Source organism: Vombatus ursinus, unplaced genomic scaffold (genome assembly GCF_900497805.2).
Source record: "Vombatus ursinus unplaced genomic scaffold, bare-nosed wombat genome assembly UNPS02014801.1, whole genome shotgun sequence".
Classification (NCBI taxonomy): Eukaryota; Metazoa; Chordata; class Mammalia; order Diprotodontia; family Vombatidae; genus Vombatus; species Vombatus ursinus.
The window spans coordinates 5,722,393-5,746,929 of NW_020954579.1; the positions used below are offsets into that span (position 1 = coordinate 5,722,393).

At 38.4% G+C, this 24,537-nt stretch overlaps 1 long non-coding RNA gene across 1 annotated transcript; it reads right to left on the reverse strand.

The window, feature by feature from the left end:
- Window positions 1-2,622: 2,622 nt before the first annotated feature.
- On the reverse strand, window positions 2,623-13,881 carry LOC114050881. Its single transcript, XR_003570095.1, has 3 exons — window positions 13,693-13,881; window positions 11,368-11,512; window positions 2,623-2,677 (listed from the first exon to the last, which is right to left on the reverse strand). It is a non-coding gene; the product is annotated as an uncharacterized LOC114050881 (long non-coding RNA).
- Between the last annotated feature and the right edge of the window lie 10,656 nt (window positions 13,882-24,537).

The following is a 24,537-nucleotide window of genomic DNA, read 5'->3' on the forward strand; positions in this document are numbered from 1 at the left end:
AATCTCTGCAGATTATGCCCATCGTAATGTCCTGATTTCTCTTTACAGAACATATCTCTTCTCACATGGAAGCATCCATCAGTGGTACATCCTTGTATCACTGAAACAAGGTTTGCCCCTTTTTCAATCCCTCCTTCTTTGCCTCCTCATTCATTCTCCTATGAACTCTTCTTCCCGAGAGACCACAAGAGATATTTTCTGTCCTGTTAGCCTTCACTTTAATTGGGCATGTCACATATTCTCCTCTACCTTCTTCCTCCCTTCTCCCATTTTATGCACCCTCCCATTCTGTAATTTAGTCCTACCAAAAAAATACCGATTCACCTGTAGGCAGAGTGTTATAAAGTTTAGTCCACACTGTCTCAGTACTGTTTCTCCACCATCATTTCTGTTTGACCTTCTGCTTTCACTTGGGTCTCCTTGTGTGCATTTAGAAAGAAATAATTTAATAGTCTCTGTAAAAGTATTATGTTGTCCTTGGTTGCTGTATTTGTTTACTCTTCTTATATTTCTGTTGTCTAGAATGTTTAAGAAGCAAATACTTTCTTCAAGTCTGGTTCGCTTACTAGGAATGTTTCAAATGCATCTTTTTTATTGAACACGCACCTTTTTTTCATTAATGGATAGGCCCAGATTTGCAGGGTAGGTCACCCTGGGTTGCACCGTGAGCTTCTTTACTCTTTGGATCATATTGCTGTTATGTCCTCATGTCGTTTCTGATGGGTGCAGAATAATCTTGTTATTTGAATTTCCTTTCTTTTATATTTGAAAGTGTTTCTGCTGTTCATTTGCAGAATTTATTGTCAGCAAAATTGTTCAATTTAACCACTGTGTCTTGAAGTTTGCAGCACAGATTTGTTTGTTGTTTCTAGAGGCAATCTAGAGATTCTTTCAATTAGTTGTTTTCTGTGTTCAGAAGCTGAGGACAGTTTCCTAGTATTGTTTCTTGCATTATGGTATTCAGGGTTTTTTGACTTGATATGTTCTTCTAAGAGCCCTATAATCTTTAAGCTGTCTATATACATCCTGTCTTTGAGATAATTGTCTTGTTGTATGGAGATTATGCTTTCTTTTAATATTACTGCATTTTGCTTCTCTTCTTCCAGACTGTCCTTCACTTCTAAGTATTTGCATACCCAATCATTTATTCTTTCTTTTCTTACTTTGGTAAAACTTAGCACCACGGATTTAAGTTTTTCTCTTCCGCCACTTATCTGAGCTCTGCAGGCCATAAATTCTGCATTCACAATTCTTATTTCATTTTTAAACCATTTGGAAACATCCTGTTGGGGAGTCATGTTTTCTTCAAAACCCACAATCTACCAGAGCTCACAAAAGACTTGTGTAGTTCAAAACTCTCTGCCTTATAAGGCATTAATTCATTTTCCTTTGTCTTATAATATTTATTCATAAATGACTGAACCCTGTATCTGATCTGGAAGCCATATTCTCTTCTATTATTATCTTCCATGCTGGTTCATTTGCTCAAGGTCTTAGTTTTCCTCCTGAAAATTTCAGTAATTTTGGTCTTTTTTTCCTTTTCTTCCCCCTCCTATTGCTCATTTTCTTCCCCCTCCTATTGCTCATTTTCTGACTCAGTCAACTTTGACTGTGGTTTCATTGGGGGATCTCAAAGCTATCTCAACTTCTTCTCAGGCTGGGCATTTCACCCAGCCTCTACCTCTGCCCCAAGTGACTTGTAGGGAGGTAGATCTGGCCCCAGCTAGATAATGAGTTCTTACATGCAGAAGTAGTGGAATGATCCTCCCCCCCCCCCCCCCCCCCCCCCCGCCGCAACCACCCCACATCCTGCTGGAATCTCCTCTGTATCTCTGTTTCTCAGTTCTCTGGCTGATTTCTATTGTGGCAGAGTACTGCCAAGGGGCCCAATCATTCTTCTACATTTGAGTGTCTGAAGCAATGGGGTAAGGGAAGGGAAGGAGGACCGGTTAGAGTTGAGTTTTGTTACAAGCTTGCAGTTTAGTAACAGTGCAATAGAGGGTACTCAGTGAACACATTAGGGTTTAGGGATTAACAGCTTTCTCTATTGTTAGATCATCAGGTTTTTACAAAAACTCAGTCATTCTCAGCATCCAAGACAGCTGAAACTGCTTTATCTCTTGCATATAATTCCTATTTTAGAGAGGGTTGAGAGGCCATGAGGATCAAAGAAAATATCTAGTCTGCCATCTTATTGGTCATGAGACTCTGAATCTGAAGAATGACTTTTAAGCCTCCCCAGCAACCTGGATCCCTCCCTCTTCAATTAATTTTTTTTCCTATCTTATAAGGATTCTGTGAGGTCCTATTTCAGCTAATTTTTTTAATTATAAAAAAATTACAGCTGTGGGACAACATATTTTATAGACATTACAAGAAAGTAAGCAAATCTGGCTCCCTCCTGCCCAGATCTCAGAGTATTTTCTCAGACCCATAAAAAGATGTATGGAGAATACTATCAAGCCTTTGAAGGGCTAAGAGTAGAAAATCATGATGACTGAAGGTTTGTATACCTTACTTCACACGATGAATACGTTCTTGAGCAGTGAAGTACAAGGGAAAGAACACTGACTCTGATGTAGGAGAACCTGGGTTCAAGAAAGTAACTAGTTTCAAATCCTTCCACTGATACTTACTAACTTCAAGTCTTAGACTCCTTGGGCCTCAGTTTCTTCCTCTGTAAAATAAAGAGGGTGGATTACATGGCTTCAGAGGTCCCTTCTAGCTATAATTTCTTTCAAAATATATGATTCTATGAAAGGTTATATAAAACATTTACAGACAGAATGTTTTAAAGGTACTAAATGAACTTACTATTTAAAGCAGAGGTTCTTAAACTGGGGTCCATGAACTTGGTTTTTTTTTAATATTTTCATAACTGTATTTCAATATAATTGGTTTCCTTTGTAATCATATATATTTTATTTTATTCATCTAAAAACATTTAAAGAAAGGGTCATTTGGCTTCATTAGACTGCTAAAGGGATCCATGACACAAGAAAGATTAAGAACTCTTGATTTAAAGGGACTCTAATGTAAATCCTTTAGTAAAACAAAGAATCGCTGCAACTAAAAATTTTATTTTTTAAAAATATATTTGTTTGGGCATACCTATAAATCTGTGGTATAATATGAGCCTTTATTTCACAAATACATTGAAGGTAAGAATCCATCCTCTGAAATGTAATTATAACCATATACCATAAAATTATACCCTATGTTAGTTTGATGCCTAACAGAATCATGTATTTCACTATAATAATGGTACCCTATTTTAAGTAAATTTAATATACTAAGTAATCTGAATTTATAAGTGCAAAAAAATTAATCAGTTATTATTTATATTAAAAATAATTCATTACTTTAAAAAAATCTACTCCCTTTCATCTTACTGCTAAATACCTCCTGAGCTTCCTCCATTTCCTCATCTCCAATTCATCTAAATATTATAGTAAAACTGTTCTTTTCATATTAAAATATGCAATGGCTTTTTCTTTATGTTAGTCCTTTCTAATTTTTCTCTTTTTTTGATTTTCATAACATTACTTTCCTAATTATCTTTCTACTACCCTCACCACTTCTTAAGTCAATTTCCCTAATTCCTCTAGCCCCTAAAATGTGAGCACATCCTAAGGTTCAGTCCTCAACCATCTTTTCATCTCTTTCTATATTTGCTAAAGGATCTCATGCATTCTCCAATTCCACCATCCACTTCTGGGCAAATATCTCAGACCTCTAAGACTAATACCCTAATCTTTCTTCCTAACTTCTAATTCCACATCTAGAATTACCAGTAGATAATTGTTCACTTGCATGTACCACCATCCCTCAAACTCATGATGCTGAAAACTAAACTCATCATCCTTGCTCCACCAAAAAAAAAAAAAACCAAAAACATCTCCTTCTTACATATTAATTTTTGTGAATGACACCAATGTAACAAGTTGTCCAGTCTTAAAGCTGAGAACTATCTTTGAATCTTCTCTTCACCTCTACCTGATCAGTCTCCAAAAGTCAAATTCATTCTTACTAATATTCCTTCAATTTGTCTTTTTCGTTCCCTGTCACCACCCTGAGAGCCATAATAAACCCCACAGACTATTCAATAGCTTTTTAATTAGTCTCCCCAAATGCAATGCATTCTGTATGCTACTTTAAATAAAACATTATTTTCAACATCAGTCCTTCAAGGACTAATCAAAGCCTCTTTTCCTTTCCCTTTACTTTCCAAACTCTTTGGCCTCACATTCAAAAGCCTCCACAAACTGGCTCCAAGCTATCTTTTCAATTTTCAATTTTATTTTTCATTTTGCTTTTGTAAGAACATTCTACACCAACAGACTACTAGACTACTCATTCACTGCTCCCCAACAAAAATCTGAGTCATTCCTGCTTCTTTACTTCTCATTTCTGGTATTCCCCGTCTCCCTGACCTCTGCTCCCCACCTCCCACGTCCTACCTGAAGGCAACATATTCTACAAGGCCCCTCTCAAGTCCTATTTTTTCCAAGAAGCCTTCTATAATTACCCTGACCCATTGATCTTTCCCTTCTGAACTACTTATTCGAACTCTTATTGTCTGAACCACTCATTTGGCAGTTATCAAAAACTGACACATTGTTAATTATTCTTTTCATGTGTATATGTCTTGTAACTCCCACTGGACTCAAAGTTCCTTAAGGGTAGGGATCATGTCTTATAGCCATTTGATTCCCAAAAACATAACAGAGTGCCCTGCATGTAGTAGGCTCATGTCATGCAGTACAACCCCTCATTTTAAAAGTGAGGAAACTGGGTACCACAGAGGTTGATTTGCCCCAAGGTCACACAGGTGGCAGGTAATGGCAGAGCTGGGTATCAAACCCAGGACCACTGCTTTCAAATGCAATATTCTTTCAATTTTGCTTAAGTCAAGAATTTTTTCTCCACATGAATGGCTTTCTAATAAGGAGTGAAAGGATACTGGGAAATTAACCTATTTAAGAAAAGCCCAACCACCTAGCACTTAATGTTTGTTAAACTGATTTGCTGAATGATGGCTTCCTGGTAAAATATAAGCAAATTGTTGATCTACTGCTTCCAATAAGCATGCTCTTCTTCTAAGCATTTTGCACATGCTCATTGATGATAATGGAGGTCCTATGTGAAGCCAAATACCCATAAAATAGCCTTTCCCTGCTTTTTCCCCTCTCTGTAGAAAATAGATTTGCTTTGCTCTGGGAAGGGTGTGTTCCCCATGAGCCACTCCAGAGTTCTGCCATCAAAAGGGTACCTGCTAGAATATATAGCACCAAGTCACAAGAATGAGATTCTCTGCCAGACTACTGATCCCTTTCACCTCTGCAGGTAGAGAAAAAAATAAAAATTTCTCCTCAAAAGGGCCCAGATTTCAAACTTACGCATAGCTGCCAAAGATTTTAGAATCTGTATCTGCTGCTACTATAATATACATTTCATTAGCTTAATTTTATTAAGGCAGGTGCCATTTTGAGATTATCACCCAACTCTCAAGAATGTTTGAAAAGCAATTAGGAGAACCTAAATTTTGGTGTTTGGAGGATGACTTTAATTCCTGACGAGATGTTCCACTTCATTAGTCAAAACCTGTCATGCTTTTTTAATGACAACGATGATGATGATGACAATGACGACAACGATGGCGGCTAATATATATGTATGTATACATAGCATTTACTATGTGCCAGGCATTGTACTAAGTGTTTCACAACTATTATCTCATTTGATCCTTACAACAACCCTGGGAGGTAGGAGCTATTATTATCCCCCTTTTTTTATAAATGAGGAAACTGAGGCAAACAAAGATGAAATTACTTGCCCAGGGCCACACAGCTAGGAGGTATCTGAGGCCCATTCTGCACTCAGGGCTTCCTGACTCCTGGTCTGCATTTCTGAGCTCTTCCTTAATAATCCAATAAAGTCTTACTGAAAAATGCCAAAGAGGCAGCGCCCCTTTAACAATGGTGTTACCCTTTTCCCCAGACACAAGTATAAGAAAGAAGATTGTCCTATACTGCACTGGGATGGCATGCCACTGCAAAAAGGCAACACTACCCTCTGACCTAGCAATAGCACTTCTAGGGCTATATCCCAAAGAGATCATATAAATGGTCCATGTACAAAAATATTTATAGCAGCTCTTCTTGTGGTGGCAAAAAACTGGAAATTGGGAGGATGCCCATCAATTGGGGAATGGCTGAACAAGTTGTGGTATATGAATGTAATGGAATACTATTGTGCTATAATAAATGATGAACAGGCTGACTTCAGAAAAACCTGTAAAGACTTGTATGGTCTGATGCTAAGTGAAGTGAGCAGAACCAAGAGAACGTTGTACACAGTAATAGCCACGTTATGCGATGACTAATATTGATAAACTTAACCCTTCTAAGCAATACAAGGATCTAAGACATCTCCAGAGGCCTCGTGATGGAAAATGCTATCCACATCCAAAGAAAGAACTATGGAAGTCAAATTGCTATCTTTTTTCTCTTCTGTTGAGTTTTGTTTCCTCTTTCTGATGGTTCCTCCTCTTGGTTTTAATTTTTACTTACAACATCACTAATATGAAAATGTGTTTAATAGGAATGGATATGTATAGCCTATATCAGATTGCATGCCGTCTTGGGGAGGGTAGAGGGGAGGAAGGGGGAGAAAAATTTTTAACTCAAAAGCATATGGAAGTGATTGTTGATAAATCAAAATAAATTAATAAAAAAAATAAAAAAGGCAACACTACAACAATGCTGATGACTGAATATCTGTTGGGATTTAGAGGCTCAGTCAGAACAGCAGCCCGATTTCATGAGAATTTTCTAGTTCAAGGGTTAATTTGGGGTTGGGGCCAACCAATATCATATAGGAGCACCTTTTATACTGTAAATATTTATTTTCATTAAAATCTGCCAATATAGTCTAATTACTAATTTAAGACACTAGGTCTATATGTGTATGTATACATGTGGATACACACACATACACAGTTACCTTTGTCAAGTTCATAATAAGATGAAAATTTAATACATACATCTGGTCAGGTTTTTGTTTGAATTGAGTTTTCTTATTCGATTGAAGTAAAACACAAACAGCATTTAAAATGGAATGTACTACAGCCAGAAGAAAAAGAATAAACTGATTCCTACATTTTTCTATATACAAGATGTTATCCTAACCAAAAGCACAGTTCTGCATGGCCAAGTTAATGTCCTAGACACTTCTAAATACAAAGGAATGAATACCACATAGAACATACCATAAGGAATGGCAGACATTAAAAACCACATGAGTAATTCAAAGGTTGCATAGAAATACTTCATGCCCTTTCTTGAGACAACTAGTAAAATTAAAACTATGCCAGCAAAAAGCAGTTAATGCCCTTCAAAAGCAACAGCGAAGAGAGTAACAGGTTGCAATCCCAGGTAAGGGTTAATGTTTGAATGCTTAATTCCCACTATGAGGTTAGCATTTAACTTAAACTTAACCCAACCTTCCCAAGGCTGTATTACCAGCTCTGCCACACAGAAGTTGGGCCCCTCCTGTCAGTTTTATTTAAATATTTGTCCTAAAGGAATAAAGGTCTAAAGCTTTCCTTAAAGAATCTGTGTTTTAGAATTGTTTTCCTGTACTGAGAGCTTTAAAAAAAAAAAAAGACAGAAATAGAGATATTCAGAATAATCTCCCTCAAGCATTATTTTTGATCAAGTACTGCGTTAATTCAATCTTATTATTAAACACGTAGTATTAAGAGAATTCCCACAGTTAGTAGCCTCTTAGCCTCTAAAACAAAGAGGAAAGCTCAAGGATGCTTGAAAATACATAGGATTTTAGTATGAGACTAATACTGTTATGAAACTAGTATTCAAAAAACCTTAGTAAGCCTAGAAGTAAAACAATGAAATGGCCAAGTAAGCAAAGATGAGTCACAGATCATAGACAGTAAAATTCTGTAATAATATGGCTCATTATCATATAGACATGTCTGTATTTCAGATTAAGTCAGAAAAACCACCTAAATTATGACTATTACATATACAAAGTCTGTACAACAGATTAAGGTCCAAGGCAATCTCGTCCTTCTAATACCAACAACACACAGAAATCCACTGTAGGCTCAGTTGTGCTTACTGTCTTCCAAAGTATGATGAATTTTCAGAATCCAACTTGGATACACCAAAATTTTCTGATTCCATATAGTATGTACTAGAAATTGGTAACATTCAGCACTGTTCCAAACACCAGATCAAGCAGAATATACATGAGAGCTTATGGCCTATATATAATAATTCCTAATTAAGAACAATTTCAATTTCATTCCTTCTTCATGGGGACAATCTACTACTGGTATTAAAAAAAAAAAAACCTTATGACAGCATAATCTTATATAACATCCCAGCTGTGTAGAAAGGGAAAAAAGAGACAGAAATACAGAAACTACACACGTGCATATACACACAGAGCTGTTTTTATAAGGATCCAAAACATATACCACTATCCCCTGCTCTTCCCTTTTCCCCAAAGCTTCCAAACACATTATAGATCTTTAAATTTCATCAGAAATATCCTTCCTCTCTGAATATACCAATGTTACTTTCTAAAAGACATGCAAGATTTTCCTGCCATTTCTGAATTAAACCTTGCAAAATTAAAAAGGAGGAAGGGAAGAGGGGGAAAGGGTATCTGGACAGGAATAGGGGTAAAACAATACTTTTCTTCAGATGTTGTCATTATTTCCAGAGTTAGTACAGAGAATCTATGAGCTTTATAGTTCAAAACATCACTTTAGCTGCAGGGAGATGAATTAAACCCTTAACGGAAATATGTGCCAAGAATAAAGGGAACAAGTCCCTCTCTTTAATTTTAGTATTTGGTTTTAGGAATTCCATCACCATATAAACAGTAGCACACTCTGAACAAATATAATCTCATTCCTCAAATGAGAATGAAAACCATTCAAAGGTCCATCAGACTTACATCCTAAATACAAACAATTTTAAACCTGGATTTTTCAGCTTATACTGTTATCCTGCACGAGACTGTTCATTATTACCACCCTGAGCAAAATTTTCCACTAAAATAATTTTCAACAGTAAATTAACATGCTTACTTAGTGACGAAACATGTTGCATTTTTTATATAAAAGGAAACAGGAGAAAAACTGACATGTCTTTTAATAATGACATCTTTTAAAATGCATCAGCTGCCTTTGACAATGCTGCCCATTCCATTCCTTCTTGAAACATTCTCTTTGCTCAGACTCTAACACAGAGCCCTCCTGACACTACCCCCAAAAATACTTTTCCTGTCTTCGTCAGTGATTATTCTTGTCCTCGAACTTGATTACTGCCCCAAAGCTCAATCCTTGACCCCTTGCTCTTCTCCTCAAGCACAATTCATTTACTTTCATGGTTTCAACCAACATCTTATACTGAGGACTCCTAGATTTCCACTTCAATCCTGACTTCTTGTCTTCTCTAGACCCATATCTTCGGCTACCTACTTGAATACCCTAATTATACCTGAAACAATATGCAGAAACATTCCTAATCTCGCTCAAAACCACTACTTCCTCCATACTTCCCAGTTATTGTCTGATCCTCCCAGTGTTCTAAGCTCAAAACTCAGGAGTCATTTTAATGCTTCTTCTCCTTCCCATATTCAATCACTAACCTTAAACCTTCTCATTTCTTTCTTAAAAAATGTCTTCCTACCCATGAAGAAAGATGCCATCCACCTCCAGAGATAGAACTGATGAATTCTGAACGAAGAGTGAAGCATTTTTTCTTTATTTTTATTATTTTGTGTTTTTTTTTAAAAACATGACTAATATATGTTCTGCATGACTTCACATGTATAATCAATTTCAAATTGCCTTCTCAAAGAAAGGGGGGGGCAAAAGGGAGGAAAAGAATTTGGAACTCAAAATTCTAAAAAATGAGTGTGAAAAATCTTTTTACATGTAATTGTGAAATATTTAACCAAATAAATAAAAATAATTAATTTTTTTAAAAAATGCCTTCATAATCCTCTTTTCTTCATTTCTATAACTATCCTAATTCAGGCCCTCAATACCTCATTCCAATATTTTTTCCTACTAGTTGATCTCCTTGTTTTAAGTCTCTCCCCTGTCTAATCCCTCTATTCCAATTTATCTTACATTCAGAATATCTCTTCTTCAAGAACAACCACAATCAAACAATCAAAATGAATATTGTGAAATTGTAAAGAACAATCTTAGCCCCAAAGAAGAGATATGAGCAAACATCTCTCTTCACACCTATGCAAAAGGGGTGTGGGTGTGTGGGGATGGGGGTGGCTGTCTGTAGGAAGATGAGAGGGGCATCCATAGGTATGGAACACTAAATGTAATGTTGCATTCTTTCAATATATTGATTGGTTTTGCCAATTTTTTCTCTTTCTCTTTTACTTAAAAAAAAAAGTCTCTCGTATAAGGAATAGGTCTCTGAGGGGTTGGGGAGAGAATTTAGGGGGAAACCAAGCAATATAAAAACAAAAATATCAATAAAATCTATATTCACAAAATATATTTATCAAAAGTCATTTTCATCAAGTCATCCAATGACTCAAAGCTAAAGCAGTTCCACATTGCCCAAAGTACTAAATCTAAATTTCTCAGTCAAAAATCTCCAACAATTATTTTCCCTATACCTCTCTAACAATTCCTACAGTCAATTTCTCACATGCAAAATTTACTAATTCCTGCTTCTGTAACTTCATATTACTAATGTCCACACTCTTTACATCAACCTAAGTTCATCACCTCCTTCCAAACTGGAACAAAATTCCCTTAATTCAGGAAGCTCTCAGAGATGAACACTGATACATTATTATTATTCCTTCACTGTTTTTCTTCAGTAATTGCAGTCTATTATTTTGCCTTGTTGCTTTGTAATTGTTCTCATTGTTGCTCCAAAATTCAGTATGTCTGTCTCTCATAAGCAGACTGTAAGTTTGTTGTTGTTTTTTTTTATTCTTTTTTTTTTTTAAGACATTTGGGGTTAAGCCCAGGGTCACACAGCTAGTAAATGTCAAGTGTTTGGTCTCAGGCCGGATTTGAACTCAGGTCCTCCTGACTTCAGGGCCAGTGCTCTATCCACTGTGACACCTAGCTGCCCCTGTAAGTTTCTTAAAGGCAAAGATTTATACCAACTTCTCCCACTGTGTCCCTCCATAACACTTGGAACAGTACTCTGCATACAAATAGTCAATAAATGTTTGTTAACCACTCTAAGCGTTTCTAATTCACAACCCAACTATGACTGCCTCTAATAAAATGATTACAAATTTCTATTACCCAAAACTTATTATTATAGACATTACAGTCAGTCTTACAAGAATTTACATGGAGGAACCACAGTGTAGAGGTTATAGCGAGGAACTGGAATTCAGGACATCTGTAACATCTTCCCAACTCTGTCAAAGACTTGTGTGATCCAGGGCAGATGACTTTATCTCTTTTTGCTTCAGTCTCCCCCATCTGCAAAGCAACGATAATATTTATCTACAAATCCAGGGTACTATGAACTTTAACAATTTCAAAAATATTAGATAAAACAAGCTGCAGAAAGCACTTGGAAAATTTAGATAAAAGTTTTCATATGTATATGTACAGTTACATATACATATGTGAGTGTGTGTGTGTGTGTGTGTGTGTGTGTGTGTGTATAATCAACTTAAAGGACCAGGCACTTGAAAAACCCCTGCAAAGGATTGTTTAATACTTCTCCACTGTGGTTCATAGCTATCCTAAAGTTATTACCATTACGATGTAAGTCTGTAGAAGGCTGACATCAAACATCATCAAGTATCATACAGACCTCTCTAAAAAGTTCCATTTAAAGGGAAGCAAATTTCTGATACCATCCTCTCCCACATTGTCTTTGGAGATGTCACAATGTAAATCTCTCAGTCTCTACATGGAGAGAAGGTGCTTTTCCCAAGCTCTTTCCCATGGATGATGGAATGTTTGCCACCACTAGGTAATGTTTCTACCAGGAAGCCCTCAGTTTTTCTCTCTGACTTTACCTTTCAGTTCCAATTGTAACCATGGTGATAGGTAACAATACTAAAGGGAGGTCAACTGTGCAAAGACCAGGGAAGGTTACACAGAAAAGTTAGAAAACAATATGTCACAAGGCCCAAGAATATGGCGATTAGGTTTTCAGTGTCTAGAATAGAGCAAACGGTCTCTCTACTACCTTCAAGTGAATTCTAAAGAAATGGATAATAGGAGAGGCAGGGAGGAGGCAAAGTATATAAGGGATTGAAAATATGGCTAAAGGTTAACTCAGATGAGGGAGAAAAGTTAACATGGATAACTGAATTTCACCAAGAATGTTCTACCCTCCTCCCAGTCATTTCAGTCAATTGTTCCAATCTTCATTTTCATTAACCTTTTTCCTGGAACTGCTAACAAGTTGACACTGACAGTTTCAGTTTCATCTACTTTACCTCTCTCACTGTCCAACTTTACTTTATGGCAATGAAAAGAGCAGTGCAATGGTCAAACAGAAAGGAGAAGGGGCCGTGATGTCTCCCAAACTGTACAATTAGGCCACTGAGACTTGACTATTTTAACCTCTAATCTACAAGTGGAAAAAAAAACATTATTTCCTCAATTTAAAATGAAACCAAAAGACTTTCAATGAATAACTTATAATTGCTTCATCATTTCATATTTATTAAGCATCAACAATGTGCTACTAAAAGAGAAGTCTTATATGCAGATTCTATTACGGACAGTGGCACAGAACAAGTCAGTGTCAAAACAGGAATGAGAGCTCTCGGATGGCCTGACTCGTAGTTCCCATTCTAACCATTACGCCACACTCTTTATGTTTAGACAGAAGGGAAAACCCATTTCACAGTGTCATGATACATAACCATCAGAACCTTGTTCCTAGAGGAGACAGGCCCCCTTCTGAAACCGGTCACCTAGAGCTGCATCCAACTGTATTTACGGAGCATTTGCAATATTCAGACTAATGACTTCAAAAGGTGTAGCCTTTTGTTGGTGGGGAGGTGATCCTACAAGGAGCAACTGCAATGGCAGGTAAGCCCAGGTGGCGGAGAAGACTTGGCCTCTAGGATCCGTGCTTGTGAAACCCCGGGGGCCTCTGCTGCAGCACCAGGGGCGAACTAACGCTTAGGCCCTGGACCACCTCAAACAACCCAACTTCTCTTCTTTGGAAGCAGGAGCAGCTCACTATCTGGCAGCAAGCAGGTTGAGCCACAGTGTGACGACGTGGGGTAAAGAGGATCGTTATCCAGCAGGAACCTGCAGCACGGTGCTGCGCATGCGCCCCTAAGACAGCGAAGGAACACATACCACGCCTCGGGTGCGCTCGCGCATGCGTATTTTCTCCCCTCGCCTCCGGCGACAGCTCACTATTTGGCATGGGGGGGATGGGGCAAAGGGAGTGAATGGGGGGAAGGGGACGGAGAAGAGGGAGGGCCGAGTGTCCATGAATTCAATGCCAGAGTGGAGGGAAAGGATGGATGGTTGATGAGCCGCCAGATTCACGCCATCGTCCGAGTGTGGGTTAGAGAAGGAAGGGTGTGTGTATGTATGTGTGTTGGGGGGGGTCTAGTCAGCCCCTTAGGAAGGCGCCCCCCCCTCCGACTGGACAACCCCCTCTCTCTCCTCCCCCCACTCACCTGAGAGCGGCCGCGACAGCTGCTGGTCCCCGTCCCCGTGCGCTCACCTCATACTGTCCGCAACATCCGGGACCTGCCGGGCGGACACACATACAAACACGCAGAGCCCGCACACTCACACTCACACACACACACACACACACACACACACACACAGACGGACAGACACCGGCCCGGCGTCACGGCGTCATGGCGTCAGCCCAGTGAGCGCGTGCTCGCCCCGTCCCGCCCCGCCTCCGCGTGGCACCTCCCACCCTTTCCCTTCCGTCCCCTTTTCTACCCCCGCCCCATCCTTTCCAACGCCTGCTTCGCACTGTCCTTAGTGCGCCTGCGCCCCAGGTCCTCTGACCGGTACCCTGAGAGTAGAAGGACAAGGCCAGCGGAGAGACAGAGAGAGGGAAGGGCGAGGGAGGCGGCAGGAAAAAAAAAAGCGACGGCGGAGGGGGGGGAAGGGGGGAGCGGGAACTAGAAGTGGGTCGCGTGCAGGGCGGGGTAGGCTGCATGAAAGCTCAAGGTGCAAGGTCTGGGCCAAATGCTAACCCTTAAAAACTCAGCAGGAAAACATGTTCTGGAGCTTTCCTCTTCCAGATAGTGATATTTGAGTGGTGTGAAATTTTACAAGAAGAAGGGACTATTTTAAGCTACAGTTTTAAATTTGGAAACATTTTCAGCCCAAATTCCTAGTTTTTTCTTTACCACCAAAGGAGAATTTGGCTTCAGGGATTGGTCTGAAATAATTTGTCACCACAGAAACCGGGGACCTCCAGCATTTACCACACTCAACAAGGGGATGGACATCCTTGGAGGGGAATTTGAGGGAAAATGTATCTTAGGACTTCTCAAGAGATGTAGGAGAAAGGGTCCTAGGACAAGAAAAGAGAAATGACTTACTCAGTGATGATCAGTATGTAATGCGCTCTGACCTCAGCTCCTTGCTCTGAAACTACCAAGTCCCTTGTTAATAATCAAATCCACTACTCAGGAACTTCATGACCCCATTTGGAGTTTTCTTGGCAAAGATGTGGGAGTAGTTTGCCATTTTCTTCTCCAGCTCATTTTGTAAATGAGAAACTGAAGCAAAGAAGGTGAAGTGATTTGCCCAGAGTCACACAGCTAGTAAGTGTCTGAGGCCAGATTTGAACTCAGGAAGATGTCTTCCTGTCTCCAGGCCTAGCATTCTATCTACACTGTGTCACCCAGCAGACAAATACCAAAATGATACTCCTAAAGTACAGGTCTGACCATGACATTTTCCTGCTCAAGAAATTCCAGTGATTCCCTATGGTTTAAAGATTATATACAAAACAGTTCTGTTAGGCATTCAGCACCCTACCTAATCTGGCCCCAGCCTACCTTTTCTATTTTGTTACACATTATTCTGCTTCATGTGTTCTATGTTATAGCCAAACTGGCTTTCTTGTTGTTAGTACTAACAGGCCTTTGCTACAAAAAGAATGTATTCCCTCTTTACCTTCACCCCTTAGAATCTCTGGTCTCCTGCAAAACTCACTTCAAGCACCACCTACAGCCTTTCTTGATCAGCTAGTGCTTCTCAACTTTCTTGGAAATTACCTTGTGTTTACTTTGTATCTACTAATATGTGTAAGTGTTACCCCAGTAAAATGTAAGCTGCTTGAATTCTATTTTTGTCTTTGTATCTTCAGTACCTAGTCTGGTTGATAGTAAGTACTTAACAAATACATGTTGATTACTTTATTAAATAATTGAGAAGGACACAGTTGCTCTAAACTCCTGGTAGGGTTTTCAGTGCCAGAGGTTAGTATCTATAAGCAGTCTCTGCTCAGTTACCTCTTCAGTATCTGAAGGAGTCTGGGGCACTGTAGCTCTTACCATAAGGGCTTGGGCACCTCTACAAGACCAGGCCCACCCCAGCCTACTTATCACTCCTTAATCCCATCCAGATCCTTTCACAGTCCTTTTTGTATACAAACATCAATCTCACCCCCCCCCAGCAAAGCTCAGATTCATTAGGAATCTAACCCACTTCTATTGGCTTTATAGTAAACTGCCCCTTGACTGGAAGATGGTTTGAGTTTGTGAATTCATTCCAGGCAGACTCCACCTTGCACCCTAACGTTTCAGGGTTCCCAGCAACTCCAAACTGCCTCAATGCCACCGACTGCCTGCCTTACATACCTAACTCATTCTGAGACAGTTGTTCTTTCCTCCCACAAGTCTTCCATCCTGTTCAACTGGGCATGCTTAAAGCTTCTAAATTCACACACAGACTTCTGGAAGGTTGTGGTTCTCAAAGTAAATGTGTCCAGGGAACCAGGCGCCCACCCACTTAAAAGAATAATATTTGGATACTTGTATTTCCATAACCAGTCATTTCTTGTTTACCAGAAATAATACAATGAAAAGTGAGTGTTTCTGCCACACTCCTGTGGCCTCATTTGGGGGGGGAAATGATTCAATTAAATTTTCTTTTAAAAACCACCAAGAGGTACTCACCAGGATGAGGGCCCCCAGCCAGCACTGATAACTTCAGGCACTTTCATCTAGAGCTGCCACATGCCTATTACGGCACATTTGGGGAACTCTCCCTCCCCTTAGCATGGCTTTGTAGTACAGAGGAACCAGTCACCCAAAGCCTCTCAGACTAAAGCAGCTGTTTTCTGTTCCACTTTCAGCATGCAGCTGCCTGAACTGGCAGTCTGGGGTCTAGAAGTATTTCTATTAGTCTAGGGACTCATGTGTACCCTGGTAGGCTTACAGGGAAAAAAAAAATCAGCCTTTCTGTGTATCTCATCTCTATTTCTCTGTCTCTATATGTGTCTAACCTACCTCTCCAACACCCAAATCCCCCTCAACTTGAGACATTTGTCTCTTGTTTAAAAGAAAAAAATTTCTCTCCCTTTCAAGCTGTGCATACAATAACCAAGCAGGATCAATATTAATGGCCATAAAATTATGTGGTCGTTTAGATAATACAGACATGAAAGTGAAATAAGGGAGCTGACACTTTTCCATCTTATCCGCTCATCTGCCAGCAGATGCTAGAAGCGGTTGAGAACAAATAAAAAAGTAGTAAGCTTAGGGATTTTCTATCAGTGGGAGGAACTGCTTTCCCCATGGGTGGGCAGAGGAAATGCAGGAAGGAGCTGTTAGCCAGGCTGAGGTCTTTTAATGACCCAGGGGCCACAGGTCACATCTTAACTCCTCCCAGATTGTACTTGGTCAACAATGAAAGTCCAGTCTTGTGCATAGCTTACAATCCAAGCACCTCCACCATGTTTTCCTTATTCTTCCCATCATTCCACACCAGCATACTAGCCTCTAGCATTGAAAACCCTACCAGAAATTTAGGGCAACTATGTCCTCAATCATTTTATAAAGTCAAGAAGTTCTGAGTTCACATCCAGTCTTATATACTCACTAGCTGTGTGACTCAGGCCAAGTCACTTAACCTCTATTTGCCTCAGTTTCCTCAGTTATAAAAGAGATAATAATAGGGTTGTTGTGAAGATCAAATGAGATAATATTTGTAAACCACTTAGCACAGTGCTTGGAACATAGTTATTTGTAATTTATAGTTTATTAAGTAATAAATATTTATTTCCAAGAACTCACCATCTGACAAAAATTGCTGGGAGCACTGGAAAGCAGTTTGGCAGAAACTAGGCACAGACCAACATCTCACACCATATGCCAAAATAAGTTCAAAATGGATAAATCATTTAGATGTAAAGGGTGATATCATAAGTAAATTAGAGGAGCATGGAAAAATTTACCTCTCAGATCTATGAATAAGGGAAGACTTTATGAACAAACAAGAGATAGAGAGGATCACAGAAAGTAAAATAGATGATTTTAATTATATGAAATTAATGTTTCTAATGCAGCCAAACTTAGACTAATGTTAAAATTAGAAGGAAGGCAAGAAAGTGGGGTAGGGGTGGGATTTAAAGCAAGTTTCTCTGATAGAGGACTCATTTCTCAAATATATAGGGAACTGAGCCAAATTTACAAAAAACTGCGAGCCATTCTTCTATTGATAAATGTTCAGAGGATGTAATAAACAGGCAGTTTTCAAAAGAATAAATCAAAACTAACAAAAATAACATAAAAATGTTCTAAATCATTATTGATTAGAGAGATTCAAATTAAAATAACATTAAGACATAGCAGCTCATAACTATCAGATTGGCTAATATGACAGAAAAGTAAAATGATGAATGTTGGAGGGGATGTAGAAAAATTGAGACACTACTTCACTGTTGGTAAAGTTGTGAACAAGTCTAACCATTCCAGAGAATAATTTGGAACTATACCCAAAGGGATATAAAATTATGGATACCCTTTGACCCAGCAATACCACTATTAGGTCTGTACCCCAAAAGAGATCAAAGAAAAGGTTAAAGGACCTATTTGTACAAAACTATTTGTAGCAGTTCTTTCTGTGGTGGCAATGAAATAGAAATTAAAGGGATGCCTATGAATTGTGAAGTGGCTGAACAAGTGGTACTATATGATTGTAATGGAATACTATTGTGCTATAAGAAATGACAAGCAGGATGGTTTCAGAAAAACCTGGGAAGTCTTATATGAACTGATACAAAGTGAAGTGAGCAGAAAAAGGAGAATATTGTACATGGTAGCAACAATATTGTTACAATGATCAGCTGTGAAAGACTTAGGTTCTGTGATCAAAACAATGATCCAAGACAATTTCATGAAGAAAAATGCTATCCTCCAAAAAGAAAACTGATGAACCCTGAGTGTGATTGAAGCACATTTTTTTGCTTTCTTTATTTTGTGTATATTTTCTTTTGCAACATAGTTAATATGAAAATATGTTTTGCATGATTTCACATGTATGATTGAGATCATATTGCTTACCTTCTCAAGGGTGAGGGAGGGGTAGGAAGGAGAAAGAATTTGGAACTCAAAATTTTTTTAAATGGATATTTAAAAAATTTTAAGTAATTGGGAAATATGTAATGAAATAAAATATATTAAAGAAAAAAATGTGTATTTCCTTCCTTCGAGTCCAACCCATAAAGAAAGTAATCCCCACTAAAATATACCCAACATGTGGTTGTCTAACCTCTATTTAAAGACCTCCAAGGAGAAGGAAATAAGCATTTATATAGCACCTATTATGTGCCAGGCATTGTGATAAGTGATTTGGGGTGTTTTTTTTTTAAATAAATATTGGGGTGGGGAAACCTACTACCTCTCAAGGCAAGTCATTCCATTAGCTTCAAAGGCTAAATGTCTAAATGTTACATGTAGATATCATGAAAGTATTTGCCTATCCATAGCACATAAGCAAAAAAAAAAAAAAGCAAAAACGGGGGAAAATGATGCAAAGCTAGCAATAATAACATCAATAGTCCTATGAAAGAAGAAAATAGGCATTTCCTTTAGCATATTCAATTCAATTCAATAAATACTTATTAAGCACCTACTATGTGCCAGGCACTGTGCTAAGCTCTGGGGATACAAAATGAGGCAAAAGATAGTCCTTGCCCTCTTGAAGTCTGCAATCTAATGAAGCAGACAACATGCAAAAAATAGATACAAAATAAAGCAGCAATACAACAGCCAAGTGTAGTTGTAGTACAGATGTAACATTAGCAATAAAGAAATAAAAATAACAGCAAAAGAATAAATAGAATAACTCAGAACATGCCATATAATTAACATGTGCATCAATATGAATATATAATTAAATACAAGTCACAAATCATTCAGGTAAACATTAGCATTGCTGTCTAGCGATAATGTAACCACTTCTCTAGTTTCACCTATAATATCACATTAGTCTGGTCACAGGCCAGATAGACTTAGTTTTCCTGGAATCTACTGACCTTTCTGCTCTTATACCTGAATTTATTGATAGTCATTCCTAAAACCAATTGTGTTGAGAGTCTAGGCTAGATGTCAGTATTTCTAGGCTCTATGATTTGTTTCTATACCCTAGAAGTTTTAACAGCTGAAATTCTAGGCAGAAGATTATGCTTTTGGGTTTAGTCCTCTCTTCCTGTATAAGTTAAGTTTCACCTCAATCAGAAATAAGGTTGTTGGATTATATTATACACCTTCCTCACTGGAAATGTCACTTTCTGAGTCAGTGTCTGGTTCAGACAGTGTTTATATTATTGGAGGACAATCTCTTCGAGACTACACTAAGCTAAGTGTCAATTACTTCTTTACTTCTGTTCATCAGAGAGCCCAATTCACTGTCCTGTAGGCAATAGGTAGCAGTAAATTTGCTTTACAAGACCCCATCACTCTGTAGGACTATTCTATAAAAAGACAAATTGCCTCATCTCTCAATAACCTGGTGTGGAATAGCTTTCCATTGACCTGCTAATGTGTATGCCATTTGAATGCCAAGATTCCTCAGCAAAACTTTATCTCTTTGTTGAATGGCTTGCAAATGAAATCAGCCATTATATCGTTGTTTGGTCCTGTCAGAGTTCTTCTGAACTGACCGTTGGTAGGCTTTCTTCAGCCTCTCTCTCAGCAGAGAAATGTCATTGTGAGTGTTTGCATCTTCTCCATCTTCTGGGACTCCAAAGTACAAGCAATAGGTAGGCCTACCTGCCAAACATCAGCAAGTATGATATAAAGCTTATGGCATCATTCTTGATGGAGATGTATACGTGTACTAAAGATGCCGCATTTTGACCATTCCATTGCAATTTTTGTTTTTGTCTTAGTGTTCCTAAAATGTTCATCAGTATGTGACTGAAGCACTCAGGCAGGCTGTGGCTTTCCCTAGGGAAAGTATAGCTATCAACTTCTCGATACCTGAATAAGCTAGCATTTCTTTGAGTTGCTTTTTTGTGGTGGGGGGTGGGAGGGGGGGAATTAGGGGAGTGGCTAAGTATGTCTGTGCATACCCTGGTGAAATAATCGATCACCACTAAGGTATGTTTTATGTTCTTGCTATCTCCCCACAGACATAAAATGTCAATTCAAATGTCATAAAATGTCAACAAATTCCAAAGATTTACTAGTTTTATTAAGGACTTACTATGAGTCAGAAATGTGCTAAGTACTGGGGATGGAAAAAAAAAAAAGGTAAAAACGGTCCCTGCCTTCAAGAAGATCACTATATAATCTATATCCATATTTATCCATATATACATATAAACTTGGTACATACTATACACACACACACACACGGATTTGCTTCCATTTGGTGTTGTTTGGGGTTGCTGAGAACCCTGAAATGTCAAGGTACAGGATGAGTCTATCTGGAAAGAATTCAAGAACTCAAGCCTTCTTTCAGTCAGAGTAGCAAGGTTCATTGTAACACCAATGGAGCAGGCTAGATTCCTAAAGAATCTGCAGCTTGATGGGAGTGAATTTGATACTTATATACAAAAAAAGACATTGAGAAGATCTGGATGGGATTAAAGAGTGGTAAATAGTCTGGGGTAGGCCAGGTGCAGATAGTGAAAAGAGCTAAGTGGTCTAGACTGGGTAGAGAGCCACTGTGAAAGGGCTGTTGAAAGGATTATTGAGTATCTAGGTGGACTGGGAAAGGCCAAATGCCTCAGGCAAGTCTCCAGGGACTGGGTTGCTGAAATGTATGGGAAAATTCAGGGTCCAGGCTCCATCACCCCATCACATTTGCTATACACACATATGTGTGTATATATGGTATATACCTAGTTTAAGTATATGTGCGTGTATATATATATACACACACATATATATACATGTCTATATATACATGCATGTGTATATATCATAAGTTATATATAGTTTATATATGATATAAATGGATTAGCTTCCATTTATTATATATATATATATACACACATGTGTACAAATTAGGTATTATATAGTATACATAGAGTATTATATTGGTACTATAGAGTGTATGTGTGTGTGTGTGTGTGTGTATAGTTTTTGTTGTTGTTGTTGTTGTTGTTGGTCCTTCATTTGAAGAGGACCAATGACATCATGAGGATGATGTCTTCCTGACTTGCTCATGAATTGGATTTGATTGAAGTAGAGCTTCGAAAAGTAACCAGCCTATCTCTCTCCTCCAGAGTCATCAGAGTCCAGTGGCAAGACAAAGGTTAAGGAGACTAGCAAAGGCCCAGAATGCAGAGGGTGACTGGCATTTCTACATTAAGGTCTTTCACAGGTCTCAGTTTATCTAAGGCCACACCATTCAATGACTAAGGGCTAGGTAAGAACTGAGACAAAAGAGGGCCCAATTTACCATCACAAATATATCAATCTGGGAGAAGACCCTCAGAGTTTCTGGCCAGAACAGAAAACAATTGCTATTTACACTCATTGAAAGGTCCAGAGGTTCCCAAAGTGGGCAATACTATCCCCAGGGGGTCCTGGAATGATAAGGGAGGGAGATAGTAATCTTGGGTGCAATTGGGGGGGGAGTGTTGAATAAAAATAAGGGGGCAGTGGAAGCATAAGGAAAGAAGAGAAGTTAAAAAAAATTTTGAACGACTGTTGTACATGTTTTATCTGTTGTGTAACAGTTAAAGTTGTAGTGATTACACTATTTTCCAAGTAAATACACAAAATGCAAGTTATAACCAATCAGTGGTCAAGTCTAATGACAGATCTTAACAAGCAAGTGTTGACAGGCCAGCATGTTGCACATTGTTGGGAAGTCCAGCATGCGTCAGCAAGAATATGTGCCTGTAATGACTTGTGTACAATATAATACTATATGGTTACATGACACAATATTGCATCATCAAAATTTCAATGCAGGAAAAAAACCATAAATTTACAATAAATTATTAAATTTAAGATATGTCATTTAAAAAAATTTTACTTTTTTTGAAATGATGCAAATTTCAGAAAAAAAATTAAAGGGTTAAAGAAGGTATATTTCTGGGGGGCATTGAGTAATTTTTTTGAAAAGGGGGTGGTAGGCCAAATAAGTTTGGGAACCTTTGCTCTAAGCCATCAAAACCTAAATAGTAAACCACTTGGGTTGGGGCAATTATTGACCATTCAATAGAACTCAACATGATTTGGGTTTAAAGGCATAGTCAAGTAGCTCCATTTAAAACACAACAGTTCAGAGCTATATTTCAAGAAAACAAAAATGAAAATTGCACGGGGCAAATGTGTGTGTGTGTGTGTGTACAAAGTTAGCTACATGTGCAGAGTCAGTCTGAATGACCCTATGTTTAAACCTTGCTTAGAGACCATCCACCTCCTTTTGATATTGTAATGGGAAGGAGCTTATGATTAGGGGTACCAAGCAACATACTTTTACCATTATATGGAAGTTGTTTACTTCTGTGTATAAAAGTAGCACCTAGTTTATTCAGGCTACTTGCTGCCTTGGTGTGTTAATACAATATTTTACCTTTCTCTTCCTGAGATTGTCTTATTGACCACAGTGAGACCTGAACCAAAATTTTTTTACACATACGTACACACAGAATACATACTATATTTGCATATATAGTAAGTGGAAGCTAATTTCTCATAGATTTATATATATACATAGATGTATATATTTTATACACATGTATGCATATGCTTATGTATTTGCATGAATATATGCACATACATATATATGTGTAAACTATATATTATATATAGCATGTACATATTGTATATAGCTTGTCTCTACATATATGTATATATAGTAAATGGAAGCTAATCCATTATATTTGTATATATTTATATATATGTGTATATATGTGCATGCACATGTGTGTGTGTGTGTGTGTGTGTGTGTGTGTGTGTGTGTGTGTGTGTGTGTGTAGTAAGTGGAAGCTCCTCTCAGAGGGAAGCCAAGAGCAACTGGAGGAGGAAGGAGTCTGGGAAAGGCCTACTGCAGAAAGTGAGATTTGAACTGAATCATGATGAAGTCAAAGAAACAAAGTAATGGTGAGGAGTGAGGAGTTCCAAGATGGGGGACATCCAGGGAAAGGTTTAGAGCAGGCCTGCACAACTTACAGCCCTTGGGCCACTTACCTCCTTGGGCAGGTTGAGCACCAAAGGATTTTGGTAGCCTGTGAAAAATGTAGAGGAAATCCTTTGGCATGCTGCAAGCAGCCTGAGGGCCTTAAGTGACCTGCAGGGCTGCAAATTGTGCAGGTCTGGCTTAGAGACAGAAGATGATGTCATGTGCAAAGAATCACGAGTTAGAAGGTCCAGCAGCTCATAAATATTTACTCAATGAATGAAGACAGATAATTTACCAAAATAACAACAAAGTTTTGCTAGTGTTTATATTCTCTAAATATGCATCACGAGTTAGTAGCATTTTTCTTTCTATATAAGTACTGTACTTCTTAGTGACGTCCACTGTCATCTTGAGCTAGGAAAATCTCTTTCTTACTAGATCCAGGGTGGTCTCTTGACTGCTGTGTCTAATATCTTCCTGCACTGCTTTCATGGCCATAGAGTGCTTTGCTCTAAGTATCATCACCTGCTTCCTGATACTCTTCATGGGATCAGATACAGTCTGGTAGAAAATTTTGCATAACTCCAACTTATCTCAATAGTAGGGTGCTTTCTTGGCAATGGAATTTGAGTCCTTTAGCATCACTTCCTTGCTCCTTGGCTTTGCTCAGCCATCTGTTCACACTGCCAGTAATCCATAGACAACTGAAGCAAAGAAGGTTGGTTCAATGAATCATGGTTTTCATATGTTGCTGACATGCTGTCTGCTGGAAGAATCCAACTCTTGGATATACTTCATCATAGCTCAGTTCTTTGTGTATCACACATAGCCTTCAGAATTTCATTCCTTATCACCATAGCTCTGGTGACAGCCTTCTGGACAGGGCATTGTCATCAGTAAACCAGTGTTTTTTTGTTTTTTGTTTTTTCTCAATTGCAACCAGCATTTATTAAGTGCTT